Source organism: Benincasa hispida, chromosome 12 (genome assembly GCF_027475165.1).
Source record: "Benincasa hispida cultivar pf3 chromosome 12, pf3_genome.v1.1, whole genome shotgun sequence".
NCBI lineage: Eukaryota > Viridiplantae > Streptophyta > Magnoliopsida > Cucurbitales > Cucurbitaceae > Benincasa > Benincasa hispida.
The window spans coordinates 87,702,851-87,718,725 of record NC_143489.1 but is presented as its reverse complement, the minus strand read 5'-3'; the positions used below and the strand labels follow the sequence as shown (position 1 = coordinate 87,718,725).

General features: G+C 38.5%; 1 protein-coding gene across 4 annotated transcripts in view; it reads right to left on the bottom strand.

The window, feature by feature from the left end:
- The window catches only part of LOC120069855 (uncharacterized), a 58,947-nt gene that overhangs the window by 10,546 nt on the left and 32,526 nt on the right, over window positions 1-15,875 (bottom strand). The gene's annotated exons all lie outside the window — the stretch shown is intronic.

Below are 15,875 nucleotides of genomic sequence, written 5' to 3'. Positions count from 1 at the left end.
AGAAAGACTGGATAATGGGAGCATATGTATTCCTTACATCCCTTCAAATCAGCAGATTGCAAATGTCCTTACAAAGGAGTTGTTAAGATGGAGTTTTGATTACTGTGTCAGCAAGTTGGGTCTGATCGATATTTACGCCCCAACTTGAGGGGGAGTGTCGAAAAAGGGTTGGTTTGCCCTAAGGGTTTATTTGTAATTCTCTTATGGGCCTAGGGCTTCCTGTCTGTCTATTTATTTGAGCAGTCTTTCTGTATTTCTGTGTAACTTAATAATAAGATTTGATCGTGGTTTTTTCTCCCTGGCCTAGAGTTTTCCACGTAAATTAGTCGTGTGTTTTTTCCTTCTTTTATTTTTATCATATATATATTTAAATTAAATAAGCCCAGCCCATATGTTTTTAATTCAAAGAGGCCCAATTCCCACCAGCCCACATCGAATGTCACATGTTAGCCTTCCTTTCTCCTTTGTTCACAGGAAATGATGGTGAAAAAAAAAACTCTAAAATTCTCGTTTCTCAAATCTCACCTTCAGCTTCAATTCATACAGACAGCCACACCCCACTGCCATTTTCCCCTCCAGCTCACGTGCCTTGGATTTTTTTTACCAGCAAGCAGCCTCCAGCCTCCCATCTCCTCCATAGTCACGGGCCATGCCAGCCTGCTGTTTTGTTTGTTTAATAAACTCAAAGCTATTAGTCCGTTTGCACTCAGAAGATTCAACCACTATCCTCACACCAGCCTCCGCCGAAAGCCACAAATCCACTTTCTTCCCTCTCATTTTGTTCTAAAAAATCAAACTGAACCGACGGTTCGGTTCAAAAACCAAAATTGAGGCATATTCTGTTTCGGTTTTGGTTGGTTCAACAAGATTGAAAACCAACATGTTCAATACGGTCTATGGTTATAGTCAAAAATAGACCTAACTGAACCATTAACACCTCTACTAGAGATCATACAGAAGGACACCAACTATGTTTTTTTAAAAACAGAATACAACAGGACACCAACTATGTTATAAGGGAAAAATGGCCGTTTCTGTCCAAAAGTAATTAGGGGCATGGAAACCATTCGTGCAGACACAAGAACTACCAACATACCTAGGAGGGCTGGCCAAAGAGAAGAGAAAGGGTGAATGCAGCGATAACAACTCCAACGATGGAAATTCCAAAGGAAATCAAAGAAGTGTGAGAACGAAAAAATGAAAAAAAAAAAAAAAAAAGAAAAAAAAACACTGGCAGAAAGGGAAGGCTGTGGGCAAATGAAGGTTTTTGGTGTATTCCTCGAGGTAAGCTTTTGAGATCATCATTTTTATGATGATGTATGTCCTCTAACAGATTGTGGAAGCAGCAATAGAGGTGTTGTGTGACAGAGAGGGGCGACTAGATAACGGATGGTCATCGTCAGGCAGCAGATGGTGGAGAAGGGTTTAACGGCGCCAAGAGTGACTAGTATTGTAGATCAAAGAAGAAGTGTGAGAACGAAAAAATGAAAAAAAAAAAAAAAAAAAAAAAAACACTGGCAGAAAGGCAAGGCTGTGGGCAAATGAAGGTTTTTGGTGTATTCCTCGTGGTAAGCTTTTGAGATCATCATTTTATGATGATGTATGTCCTCTTAACAGATTGTGGAAGCAGCGATAGAGGTGTTGTGTGACGGAGAGGGGCAACTAGATAAACAGATGGTCATCGTCAGGCAGCAGAGGTGTTGTGTGACGGAGAGTGACTAGTATTGTAGGATTTGTGGGAAAAAATTGCAGAGAAGGTGAGCACCGGGAGGTGGGTCCAACCGTTGGAAAAAGTTGCAGCAAAAAAAACTAGTTTGGTTTATAGGCTGGAGTTGCACGAAGAAGCCCATTTTTCCTTCTGCAAGTATGCAAGTGGTTTACAAGAATATTGGAGCTAGTTTATTTATTTATTTATTTTTATAAGAAACAATTTCATTGATGTATAAAATTACAAAAGGAGAGAGGAGAGAAGCTCCGGATCAAAGGAGTTACAAAAGACATCTCCAATTGGTCAAAAGTGAATCAAAACTACATGAATGGAATAATTTGGACAATTTACACCAAGAGATAGCAATGAAGATAACATGATCTAAAAAGGGTCGAAGTGTTGAGCTTTGTCACTAAGATGCGGTTATTTCGGTCTTAGCTAATTGTCCACCCTTGGAGAGGCTAGTTAAGTTGAGTCAAACCCTTACTAATCAAAGAAAATTTATAATACCGATCTTACACTTAAGCGGTAGGTCCGAGTCCATCCACAGGGGGCGCGATATTTGTTTTGTTAAATCAATTTTATAATCATAGCAGTAAAGGGGGGCAGTGGGGGGGAGGGATTGTGTGGATAAGAATAAAGTGTGGAATAAAAAGCAAGAAAGTAGACATAAAACAGGTAAGGGTCTATGAAGGAGTGAAAGTCAGAGCAGTGATTTTAGAAGCGATTTATGTACAACTGATTTTGTAAAAGTGATTTTTTAACTATCAAATTTGTTTGGTTTCAAACTTTTAAAAGTGATTTTCAAATACTTTTTTGAATTATTATGTTTGGTTCTAAGAGTCATTTTAAAATTACCAAATTACATTTTATATTTGGAAATTTATTTAACCGATTAATTATAATAAATATATTCTTTTTATTAATATATTTTTTCCATTTGTTTTCAAAATGTTTTTATATAAAAGTTGGCCACCGGTAGTCGTCGAAAAATACGGTAGTTGGAGGTGGCCGGCGGTGGTCACTGAAAAATGGTGATCGGAGGTTTGCCAACAACGGTCACCAAAAAAACAATAGTCAACAATTGGGTGGCAACAGTTTCTTAAAAAAAATGGTCACCCGAAGTTGGTTGTTAGCGGTCACCGAAAAATAGTTGTCAGAGACAGTGGTCAGACGTGGCCGCCAGTGGTCACCGAGAAATGGTAGTCGAAGGCTGGCTCCAGCGACGATCACCAGAAAACAGCCATTGGAAGTTGGCCGGCGACGGTCGTTGAAAAACAGTATCGCTGGAAAATGGTCCCCAGAAGTTGGCCATGGTAGTCATCAAAAAAAGTCGTCGAAAGTTGGCCGACAATTGTTGCCAAAAAGCGGTTGCCGGAAAAAAGTGACTAGAGGTTGTCGGCGGCAGTCTCCGGAAGTTGGTTGATGGCGCTTACCGAAAAACGGTCGTCAACAATTGGGCAGCGACAATTGTTAGTAGTCAGCTGAAGTTGGTCACCAACGGTCGCCAAAAAATAGTCATCGGAGACGGTGGTCCGAAGTGGCCGACGGCAGTCGTTGGGAAACAGTGGTCAGAGGTTGGTCGGCGACTCGCTGGAAAATGGTCGTTGGAGGTTGGTCAGGGGCCATCACCAAAAAATGGTCACTGGAAGTTGGCCAACGATGATCGCACGAAAAAATGGTCATCAAAAGTTGGCAACGATGGTTGTCGAAAAGTGGTCGTCAGAAGTTGACTGGTGGACATGTCGAAAAACGGTGATCGAAGGTTGGCGGCAGCGGTTGTCGAAAGTTGGTCGTCTAGAGTTGTGTATTTAGCGTTATATTCCTATGGCTCCTAAGAAAAATGGGGGTAATAACGTAGCTTGTACCTCAGATAACCGACCACAATATGACCAAAATAGATTTCCCTCCCAAGGTGTTTACGAGCACTTCCAACAACTTGTAGCCTCTAAAATCCTGATTCCCGAGAGAGTAGTTGTCATGGGAGCCAACTACTTTCCCCACATAACAGTTGAGATTGGGCGGCATGGATGGGAGATTTTGGCTAGTCGACTTGAGGCTAGGGTTGCCCCAGTGGTACGAGAATTCTACTCTAACATTCAGGAAGACCAAGATGTCTGTTTGCTAAAGGGGTGTCAGTTTCCTTTTCCTCTCCCTGCATTAACAACGTATACCAATTGGCCGACACGAGGAACGATGAGTACTCCTATTACCTGCCATTGCCTTTTGAGGAAGGCTTAACTGTTGAGGTCCTCTGTGGACTAGGGATCAACTGGGAGCGTACGCACAAAATGCCCATTAAGCTCAAGGGTCAGGACCTACTGGTCTGGAACCAAATCTGGCACGCATTCATTTGCACCAGACTAATGTCAGTCCCCCATCTAGCTAACGTGACCAAGGAAAGGGCAAAATTGCTTACTGTCTTTATACAAGTAGGTCTACTAACGTCGGTAGGGTCATTCGTGCCCAAATCCAACGAGGCCAATGTGCCACCACCACCAGCTTCGGCTTCCCTTGCCTGATTATAGAGCTATGCTACCGATCCGGTGTTGAGATCAAGGAGCAAGAAGAGAAGATGACCCCTAAAGATCCTATTAATAGGACCACCAGCTCCACCTTTCAAGGTTACATGGAGGCGGAGAGGAGAGAGGAGGAAGTTGTGGGCGATGATCAGTAGGAACGAACATCCTCCAGAGGATGTGGCTGAGCAAGAGGCTAAGGAGGAGTCTTTGAGTCTTCGTGCCCTTAGGATGTCTGAGGAGTGCTTGAGAGGGATGCGTAACACCTCTCGCATTGTGCGGCGTATGGATAGATGGTTGAACTCCATGGAGGAACGCCAACGTCTGTACTACGCTAGTGTTGGCTTTCAAGTTGACATTCTGCAAGAGCCGGACTCGCTGGACTTGAATGGCCACTAGCTTTCCCTACCCTTACCTTTTTTGTGCCCGTCACTTTTTTAGTTTTTTGTTTTTTGTTTCTTTTCTTTTTTAGGTTAGTTTTTCTTGGGAGTAGTTTTACTTAACTTCTTTTAGGTATGTTTTCTTTTGGATTGGAATTTTTATTTTTTGTAGGATTACTCTCTTTTTCTCCTTGCATTTCCCAAGCAACCTGCCTCTCATGGACTTCAACTCAAGGAAGGTCTTCTGTTCCCCTTTCATTTTATCCTTCTTTGCTTGCTTGCATGCATTAGGGATAATGCATTGTTTTAGGTTGGGGGTGGTGAGTTGTATGTTGCTTGTGCCCCTTGACACTCATATATGCATCATATTTGTCCTATTTGTGTGCACGAAATTTTACATAAAATTTTCCATTTTTGTTTGATTAGAATGACCTAGGATATGCTTGCATGCTACTTAATTTTGTGAATGAGCATTTAATGAATCCCATTTAAAAATTTTTCTAGCATTCCTTGCCTTCTTGTGCACAAGCCACCTCAGGTTTTTTCTCTTAGGACTTAGGATGGATTTATGGTGCCTATAAGTTCGTTTTCACTCCGAAAGGCTGCCCTACCGGTTGGAGAATGACCTTACTTGCTATAATGTAGTATGAGACTAATGAGAAATAAAAGAGTATTCGCCTGCGGGAAATAAAGAGCAAAAAGAGAAAAAAATGTGATATAAAAAATGTATAAAATATGAGAAGAAAGAAAAAAAGAAAGAAAAAAATAATAATTAAAAAAAGTGATAAAAAAAAAGAGAATAAAAAGTGTTGTGTGAATGCATGGATGGGGTGAAAAGAGCTACCTCCTCCATGATCAGTTAGAACGCTCGCGAGAAAAAGTGAGTACGAGTCCCTATGGTTAGTTGTGTGAAAGTTAGTCCCCTAGGTAAAAAAAAATGTTCTTTTTGTTTTCTGTGCGTGAGTTTCAGGCACCTTAGTCGAAGTCTTACTTTCTTGATTAGTTTTGATTGTTTGAAGACCGGTGCCCGAGCAAGAAGTAGGGGAAAGATGGATGGAGGATGCCATAAGGTTGTCTCGAGTCCCTAGAGTTCACCTAAGTTAGTTTCACACATACACGTAAGGAATAATAGTTTTAAAATGTTCATTAGGTTGAAGTTTCACATTTTTAAGTTTTGTAGCACGTTTGAGAATTGAGGCCCGAGTTAAACTTGAATGCAAATTTTTCTATCGTTTATTTTGTGCTTGTGTTTTTCTCCGACTAGCAAGGTTTAGGTTGGGGGTGGTTTGGTAGCTCTCCAAAATAGCTATTTATTCTCGCCTAAATCATGTTAGTTCTCAGGTATTTAATGTTCTATTTAGTGTTTTTAACTGATAAACGAGCAAAGGAGACCATCGGGGCAATTTGGATGCATTTTAGGTCGAAACAGAGCAAGTAGCAACAAATGGGGTAAAACTGCGATTTTGCCCCTGGAGGGAGCACAGGGCTGCCCTTGCTCGACGCCCTGCGCTACGCACATTGGCAGAATGGTTGAATTGGCGAGAACATCGCGACACTCCACATAATAGGCGTAGCGCAATGCTGCACACGAGGCAACACTACGGCAACTAAAGGCCAGAGTGCAATTGCGCTCAACAGCAGTGCCACTGCATTCGACAGATTTTTTATAAATATCCCTCGATTTTTAGGATTTTTAGATGGAGAAAAAGATGAGGAAGACAGCCCACAGTTCGATTTTTCTTTCTTTCTCACATCTTTGCTTAGGATTTTAATATTTTGGGTTATAATTATGGATTGGAGCATCTTTCTTCTTCTTTCTTTGTCTATGAAGATATTGAGGTAAGTTGTTCTTTTCTTGTTCTTGGAAGTAGACTTATGTAATATCTTCAAGGATTCTTTTGTATTAATTTCATACCATATTTATGCATCTTTGAATCCATTTAAACTATTTAATGTATGTTTTTTGGTTGGATTGACGCCCTTTACCTTGTATGTCGTTGCTAAAGATATTAGACTTGCACAATGTCTTCGTGCATCGTCTACCTTAAATCTAGTAGCAAATATTGAATCTTGTATGCCAAGATTTACAAGCTAATCTTGAATCTTAGAATGCATGATTTGATTAGGTTCAAAGAAATTTGGTTAATTAAGCTTGGGCTTCCCGATTAATTAATCACACAATAGAAACCTAGGGCTTAATGCAAATGTAAACCGATTTTATATGATCGCTTAGGATTCTGTAGGATTGATTGCATTTAGATTAATTAGAGCTTTGCTTGAGGTTTTAATCATTAATCAGGCCACTTGCATGGTTTGGTCTTAGCTGGTTGTCTACCATTGTAGAAGTTCGTTAGGTCGAGTCAAACAAGTAGTTGTGCAAAGCATGATCGATTATGAGGTTAATCAAAATAATACAATGCTAGGAAATTGCATAGGAACCCAATTTACTCCTAAGACTAGAATTTATGATCCGTAATTACATTTACCCGTTTTATCTTTACTTTCTTGCTTTTTCTTCCACATTTTATTTTTATCCAGCAATCCCCCTACATTTATTGCTATAACTACAAAATTGACTTAATGAAACAAATATCGCGCCTCCCTGTAGATCGATTCAAACTTACCACTATTGCTATGTCTTTGTAGTAATAGGTGTAGGATTGGTATTATAAATTTTCTTTGATTAATAAGGGTTTGTGGGTGACGAAAAATTCCCCAACTATCAAAGAGTTAGTCAACCTCCTTTTGATATAAAGGATGATGCCCAAGTTTTGATTCTCTGTTTGATTTTCTCAACAATCAGTGTCCAAAACGAAAGCATTTTCGATTTACCATTTAGTGAAAGCCGAAATTAGGCCAAGAACCAACCTTGCAACCATAAAAATCTGCAATACTCCGTGTCTCAATAGAATCAAGATTAATGCCCAAAATTTTTTACTTCTGATGATTAATGGATAAGCCCGAGCAAGATTCAAAAATGATGATGATGTCAAAAATATGGATAAGCTCGAGCAAGATTCGAGAATATTGGGGCAAGTTTATGCGTATGCATTTACAAAAAAATAAAAGATCTCATTTATTGAGGAACATTTGCCTCACTCTCGTAGAACAAAAGACGATCTAAGGGAATTCTGATGCTCAGGTAAAAATGCTCTCTCCCCTCTCCTCACTCCTTCTCCTGTCCAACCAAATTCCTTCCATCTGGCCATTACTTTTCATTTTTCGGTTAACCTCCATACTTCCCACCAGCTTTTCTCGAAAATTTTCACAAAATGACCCAAAAACCAAAAACCAAAAACTTTTCTATGACTAACCCATTTCTAAAAACTTATCTAAACCTAACCTTTTTGCTATATGAAATACCAGATTTACTAAAACATCTCAAGCAGCCTACTTCTCTTCCTCCTCCAACGAATCCACCAACAAATGTATTCAATGTAACAACATTCCACTAAAGCATTTATTCTCAACTAATATTCTACCAACACTGAATGTTATTGATATCAAGAATGGCGCAAGTAATGGAAGATCACTCTTAGTTATTCAATTTCAGTCGCACTCTCCAACTTCTTCTCCCATTGTTCTCTCAGAGTTTCAAGCCAACATTCTCATTGTCGATTGTGTTCATCTTCGTTCAATTCATTGTCTTTGGATATAGAGCAAGATCGTTCGTCATAACCAAAAACAGAGAGAATGTAAGTGTTTACGAAGTATTTTTCTTCCAAGATCGCTTTCATAAGGATAGATGATCGCTCAACATAATATAAGTGATCGTTTAGTATATACACAATCGTTTATAATCATGTAAACGATCGCATATATACAACTAAACGATCACTTACATTCAATTGGGTGATCGCTTAATAGTGTTTGGGCGATCGCTTACTTTAATAGCAATTCAAATCCAATGTCAATTTTTTGACCATCAGACGCTATTTCGCATCTGTGTACGATTTGCTGGGGAATGGGACTAGTCAGGAAGCAATTATGTTCGAGGTCATATGAAAGGTTGAAGGTCATAAATGATATAACGTGTAGTGAATTAGTCGGTATTCTGCACCAACGACTGAATATCGATCCGAAAATGATTGATATCATATACACATAAAATGTTGTTATAATCTATCGATCTCAGCTCCCCCAATTGACATAGTCTATGTGACCTTAGCTTTGTCTTAGAAGATAATGATGCATCCCAAATATTGTTGTTCGTATTAGTGCCATCAAAAGAAAATGGAATAGACAGAGAATATGTACCAGCAGTGCAATTCGACGATTCCAACCATACCAACCATTCCCACTATGTGTTCACTAGATGAGAACATTGTGCCATGTAACTTGGGGGACGACAGAAATGGAACTTGGGATGGTCACAACATCCAATCGAGATGTACTCCACAGTTTGTGGCTACGAATATGGACAACCTTTAAGACCACAAACATTTCCATCAACTAAAATTCATGTTCCAACCCAACCTATTCTCATCTCACCAGTGGTAGTGCCTTCAGTACAAATACATTCCACTATTCCAACCCAACCATTTGTAAATATACCCAGACCATAGGAAGGCCCATCGTACGACGACCTCATCACAATACCTCACGCTGTCTTAATGACGATATAAAGGTTGGTCAAATTTTCTTTTCAAAACATGATTTATCGGTTAAATTGTCAATACTTGCAATCAAAAAGAACTTTGACTACTGTGTGAAAAAGTTAACAAAGAGCTTCATAACTGTACAGTGTTTGGTGGAGGAATGCAAGTGGCCTGTTCGTGTAAAAAAAAAATGGAAGGAAGTGATTCAAAGTGACGAAGTACCTAAGCATCCATACATGTGCTCTTAAAATGAGAATGAGTAATCATCGACAAACAAAAGGTTGGGTTATTAGACAATTAATCAAGTCCAAATACGATCAAGTTGGTCGAACATACCACCCAAGAGATATAATTGAAGATGTCCAACGAGATTATGGGGTGAATATAAGCTACAGGCGGGCTTACCGCACAAGAGAGTATGCATTGGTGTTCACACGAGGATCGCCCAAGGATCATATGCTTTTGTTAACGCATATAGTGAGGTACTAAGGCTTGCAAATCTGGGCACGATATTTAAAGTTGAAGTAGAAGACGAACAATACTTTATGTACGTCTTCATGGCATTTGGTCCGTGTATTAGGAATTCTTGAACTGCATCTGCCCTGTGATCGTTTGTTGACGGTACCCATTTTCATGAGAGACACAAAGGTATGTTTTTAATAGCAACGTGTATTGATAACAATAACAACATATATCCTATCACATTCAGTATTGTAGATGGTGAGAATGATGCATCATGGACTTGGTTCATGACTAATTAAAGGCTTTGATTGGAGACATTTCGAATTTAGTGATCATATCAGATCGTCACATCTCCATTGCAAAGGCTGTCGCAAGTTTATTCTCTGAGACATTTCATGCCTTATGTATATATCACATTCGAAATAATTTGATGGACAGATTCAAGAATAAGGACATAATCTCACACTTCTATCTTGTTGCCAAAGCTTATAGGATGTCTAAGTTTCAAATATCTTGGGCTAAGCTTCAACTATATCCCAGGGTGATGGCCTATCTTGAAGAAGTTGGGTTACAACGGTGCGCAAGGGTTTATCAAGTCCACTATAGGCATGACAAAATGACGACGAATATAGTAGAATGCCTCAATGGAGTGTTAAAAGATACACAAAAACTTCCAATAACGAAACTATTGGAGCATATCCGTGAATAGCTACATAGTTGGTTCTATGTCCAACGTACACATGGAATGGCATGCATAAGTGTCATATCTAATTACGCAATGGGTGTTCTTAAGGAAGTAGAATGATGTCTAGAAATATCGTGTTTCTCCGGTGAACATGCATACAATTAATGTGGACGATGGATATTTGGGAGGCTTAGTTGATCTTCGTTCACAAACATGCACATGCATGGAGATCCCATGTTCCAATGCAGTAGTTGTGACAGCGCTTCGAAACATTAATGTTCAAACATTATGCGCAAAGTGGTTTACTGTTGAGTGAGTGCTTGCCGCTTATGCCAAACCGATTTACCCCTTTGGATATAAACAAGAATGGAGACGACAATCAAAATTTGAGGACTTCGAAATTCTACCACCAAGGAAGGTACCAAGCATTGGTCGACGTCAGACTGTTCGAATACCGTCTATGGGGGAGGATCCACAACAAATCCACAGATGTTTTAGGTGCAATCTTAGGAGACATAACAAGAAAACTTGCAAACAGACTCAGATAACACTAGGCTCTGGTCCATCTAGGGTACACAAAATATGAGCGATCGCCTAGACTATGACTATCGGATTGTTTAGATTATACTAAGCGATAGTTTAATATTTAATATGTGATTGCTTACCTAATATTAGGCAATCATATAGATGTTAAACGATTCGTTTAGTATATGTTATGTGATCGTTTACATAATATTGGGCGATCATGTAGTTTTTGTTAAGATATCGTGTGGTATCTACTATGTTGTCGCTTACCTGACATTGGGAGACCATTTATGTATTTAGTGCAATTGTACTTATTGTTACACATTTAATTTACTACAAACGATCGATGTGAACAAAGAGATTCAATAAATTTCTTAGTTATCATCAAGAAATTCGGTTAATCTAATAATTACCATAAATATTCCTTTTCAAAAAATAATTACCATAAATATTTATTTGCCCAAAACACGGCTATACACTCAATTATATATAAGCTATAAGATCGAGTATTAAAAGCTATACGATCTAGTATTAAAAGCTATATAATCGATTATATAAAACTATACGATCTAGTATTAAAAGCTATACGATCGATTATAAGTTATAAGATCAAGTATTAAAAGCTATATGATCTGGTATGAAAAGCTATACGTTCAATTATATAAATCTATGCGGTCTAGTATATGAACCTATGCAATCTAGTATTAAAAGCTATACGAACCCTAACCCATGTACTGAACGATTAAACACCTTTTTCCATGGCTAAACATTTAAACAACGACAGGCAAGAGTAATATACCTTTCAGATTACTGGAATGGTGGAGACGGAATTGGAATGAAGCCAAAAATGGATTGAAACACCTAGAGACGATGAGAGAAAATCGAAAGAACTGAGAGAAAGCTTCGCATGGGAAGGAATGTGAAGGATCAATCATTTTGTAAGAGGCGCACTCGTTAAGTGGGTTTCCAAACGAGGTTATTTGAGAAATTTCACATGGTAAAAAGGTCACAAGTAATTAAGTTTTTTAGAATTGGTCAGTCATAGAAAAGTTTTGGGTTATTAGGTTATTTTGTAAAATTTTCCGCTTTTCTCCGGCCATCCCCTCGCCCATCATACAATAGATGTCATTCCAGTCAGTGGAGTTCTTTCAAGCTTCAGATTTCTGGTTCGTAAGTTTTTGTTACGATGGAAGTCAAAAGCTACCATATTGAGAATTACTATTTTTGTCTTTGGAAAGAAAAAGACGATTTCATTTTAGAAGAGTTGAGCAAACATCATCAAAATATTTCCCTTTTAGATTCCATGTTCAACTGGTTGGTTGGAGAAGTGAAGAACTTGCTACATATACCATCTCATTCATATTTTCGCAAAAATGAAAAATGGGATCAAGGGGTCTTACATTTGACCAAATTCAAATCGGAGAAGGGTTGGTTTCTTGCATGTGCTTCTTGGATGCAGGAGGAAGGAAAAATCTTCATATTCCTTTAAGCCATGACAAAAAGGGTTGGATGTCCTTCAGCTCATTCCTCAACAATGATGCAAACTTGTTTTCGGATTTCATCAAAGGCTTTGGAAGGAAAGAAGATTTTTGTTGGATCTAATCCAGAACTAGAAAGGAAAAGATCCTACAAAGAAGTGCTCAAACAAGTTACAAACTCCAGAGGTTCAAAATCAAAGCACACCACTACTAGCGTTGCATCCTTTTGGGTGAAGGAGGAATCAAAAGTTTTGAACTTAAACCTAAATTCCTTGTTTGTGGTATCTCGATTATTTTCTGATGTAATACGATTTAGGTAATTTAGTAAATTCAAAATTAGTTATTCTATCCCACATTTAATTCTCTGTAAATAGAGAACCCCTCTCTTGTATTCACTAGATTTTGATCATTTGAATAAAACTCCCTCATTGGTACTACATTAGTTGCTCATTATTCTTGGATGGAAGTGAAGGAATCCTTGGAAGAATTTTTCCAGACACAAATGTCACTCAACCCGTTCATGGAGGATAAAGACCTTTGAAAGCTGGAAATGATTCAATTCTTTGTGAGAATGTTGGCAGATGGAAGCTGTTTGGAGAGTTACATTTGAAGGGGGATGCTTGGTCGAATAGAGCTTATTTGAGACCCATTTTGTAAGAAGTTATGGAGGTCGGATACGAATTAAATTCTTGCCTTTGGCTTACTGGAAAAGTTCAATCTTTGATGCAATTGAGCAACAGTTAGGTGATTTGGTAAGCATTCCTTCTCAGACACTTAATTGTTTGGATTGTTCTTCGTTGTCGTCAAAGTTGAAAAGGATGTTTGTGGATTTATCCGAGCATCAATGAATTACCATCAACTTTGAAGCAATAGACTCTTGGAACCCTCTAGAATTAAAGCATTTCAGTTTTGTTAACATGATCGAGCATGATTTCTCAAACTCAATAGATCAAGATCGAGTGATACAAGTGTTGAAAGATGAAATGAATATGGAAAGAGATGAGTTATTGAGGTTGGCATGAAATCTGCTATGGAAGCTGAAGAGATGACATCTATGGAAATCGAAAAGACAGATTTCTGATGTCTTCAAACCCACCGTGGAAGCTGAAGAGTTCTCAGCTGTGGAAATTGAAAAGTCATAGTCACGAATTGACGAGGCCTTGGAAGATAAAGAGTTGTTAGTTGTGGAAGTCGAAAAGACACTGTTTGAGATGCCTTTCAAACCAACTTGGAAGCTGAAGAGGTATTAGTTGTAGAAGTCGAAAACACGCGTACACAAATCGAGGTTGCCTCGAAATCCACAGTGGAAGGATGAAAAGATGTCAGGTGTGAAAATCGAAAAGACACCACTTGAAAAAGCTGCCAATTATCTCTCACAAGATTTTAATTCGAATGATTTCCCCAATAAATCATTAAATGAGAAAGAGATAGTTGTTGGTAAAAAGTCTGTTTTAAATGAAGGGAGCACAATAACTGTAGGCTAGAAAAGTCAACATTTCCCTGTCCACATGCTTTCTTTCAGTGCCCCTCTCTCCTCCCCGGGAAAAGGTAAGAAAAAGGCAGTCTCTCTGGAATCCTATCCGACAACTTCAGTCCATCACCATTCTTCTTCTCTAGCCATTAGACTGGGAAGTTGTGTTCGAAAAAAGGAAGAGGGAAAAGCTAACACTGGAAGATGATAATCAGCCTTCAATTTCAATTGCAAAGAGAAAGAGTCAGTTGAAGCTTCTGGTTGTCTAACTCCACTCCCTTATCATTATTCAAGGCAAAAAAAACTTCCCCAATTTTCACCAAGATACATAAGATTAATTATGATGCAGTAGAAATTAGTTGTGTAAAGGCTCAAGTCCCTGGATTTTCTTCCCATAATTTGGTCCCTCTAAATTGGTGAAGCCTTCCCTGGAGTTTACTCAAACTACTTTAAAAAATCCAAATTCTTCAATTTCAATTCAAAAGATGCACCCCTTGTTATTCTTCTCCAAAAAAAAATCCTACTTCTCAATATGAATTCGATGATGATTCTTCAGTTATTATAAGGTGCAAAGAAGAGGACTTTGAGTGTGTGCCAGAAACTCAATCCTCAAAAGAACATTGTGAGGAAGCATTGAATGGTCTTTTTCAGAGCTCAGCTGAGAAATCAGCGTTGAAAGCAAAGCAAGTAAGCTTTACTCCTTTGTCTCCTTCTCAAATTCCTTTTAACCTAAAATCGATTGCAAAAGTTTTGTGGAATTTAGTTAGATTAAGTTTTTTCACAGTGAAGATCATCTCATGGAATACAAGAGGGCTTGGGGACATTTCTAAGAGGGTTTTCTTCAAAAGCCAAATCTCTGACTTGGTATTTTGAGGAAATTGAGGGGATTGTGAGGAATTTCTTTTGGGAAGGAATAAATGGCAGCATAATCAATCACTTGGTTAAGTGGGTTTAAGCAATCACAACACGGGGGTCTGGGCTTCGGTGACTTAAAAAACAGGAATTTATCATTGTTAGCAAAGTGGGGTTGGAGATATACTCACGAAGAAGTTGCACTTTGGTGTAAGGTGGTGAACAGCATACATGGAAGTGGTTCTCTTAACTGGCACACATCCCGTAATTTTGGTAGAAGTTCCAAAAGCCCTTGGATTATTATTTCTCAAGCATGGTTGCAAGCTGAAAAGTTTGCTTCTTTCAAACTTGGTTGCGGCACAATAAATCTCTCTGGAATGACACATAGCTAAATTCATCTTCATTGAGCACTTTATTTCCAAGTATGCTGAAGGCTGATGAGCTGCTGGATCTTCAGAACGTATTGGCAGTCTTAGTGGGTCAAAAAGATGTTGAAAATCAAGTTAAAGGAAGCTGGAAATTGGAAGCTTCAGGTCAGTTTTCTGGTTATTCTTCGTTCAAGCATCCAGCTGCCTCCTCCCCATGGTCTCAAAGGCGTACAAAGCTTTGTGGATTTCAAGTTGTACAAGAAAAATTATCATCATAATTTGAGTTATGAGTTTTAGAGCTCTAAATTGCTCATAGTGCCTCCAAAAAATAGCTCCCATACCGTCAATTTGCCATTTGTGCTTGGAAATGGGGAAGACTGTCAGCATCTATTCTTTGAGTGTGGATTTTCCAAAAATTTTGGAGAAGTTTTTCTCTCTGTTTAATTTACAGTGGATGTGGTGCATTGCTTTCAAGGAGAATGTAATTCAGACTTTAATGGGGCCTTTTTAAGAAAAAAAACCTCTTCCTCACCTTTTGTGGGTGAATGGAGTCAAAGCGATTATTTGAAGAATCCAAAGAATTTTTTTGGTTTGAGCGTTATAAAATTGCTCGAGTCAAAGCTCCTTGGTGTTCACTTTCCAAATTATTTGTTGATTACTCTATTCTAGCTTAATTTGGTTTGCATTTATCTCTTTTCATCTAAGCTGTTTCGGTTTGTTGAAATATTGGTATGGTTCGTTATACTCTTGTATTCTCTCTCGTTGTTAAGCTTCCTTTTGTTTTGTATCTTGTACGAAGAACATTAGACTCATTTCCTTAATTCAATAA